The 610-nt window shown below is 39.7% G+C and overlaps 1 non-coding gene across 1 annotated transcript; it reads left to right on the forward strand.

Annotated features, from left to right (window-relative positions):
- Nucleotides 1-276: 276 nt before the first annotated feature.
- On the forward strand, nucleotides 277-387 carry LOC148696446 (small nucleolar RNA R71). Its single transcript, XR_015963842.1, has one exon. It is a non-coding gene; the product is annotated as a small nucleolar RNA R71 (small nucleolar RNA).
- Nucleotides 388-610: the final 223 nt, after the last annotated feature.

Below are 610 nucleotides of genomic sequence, written 5' to 3' on the forward strand. Positions count from 1 at the left end.
TCACTTGCTTTTGGCATCATGTTGAGCACGGATTCAAGCTTCTTTTCTAGGTTAGCTACCTGCAAAGAAAGATCATGATTAGAGCTTGTTTCATATACTCCAACTCTCTTACCCCTTACATCTTTGTGTTGAGCATTAGATCCCAACATCTCATAAATGTTATATGACTCTTGAGCATTCTTTTTCTTCAAAGCTCCACCTGCTGCATTATCAACAGTTGATTGACATGTTTGGGTTAGTCCATCATAGAAAATTTGCATTTGTAAGTGAAGAGGTAACCCATGGTGTGGACATTGCAACAAAAGGCCTTTAAAGCGTTCCCAACACTCATTGAAAGGTTCTCCATCATCTTGTTTGAAGTTGAAGATTTGTCCCCTTAATGTGGCTGTCTTTTGAGTGGAAAAGAACTTTTCCAAAAACTTCTTAGCCACGGCATCCCATGTGGTGAGTGAACCAGGTACTAGAGTCATTAACCAACCCTTGGCCCTATCTTTCAAGGTGTAAGGGAACACTCTCATCCTCAGATTTGCTTCACTTACTCCCTGTAAAGGTAACCCACTCACAACATTGTAAAATTCTTTAATATGAGCTAAAGGATCTTCATTAGGTA

The sequence above is a fragment of the Pyrus communis genome, chromosome 6 (genome assembly GCF_041283825.1).
Source record: "Pyrus communis isolate YQ-2024b chromosome 6, ASM4128382v1, whole genome shotgun sequence".
Lineage (NCBI taxonomy): Eukaryota > Viridiplantae > Streptophyta > Magnoliopsida > Rosales > Rosaceae > Pyrus > Pyrus communis.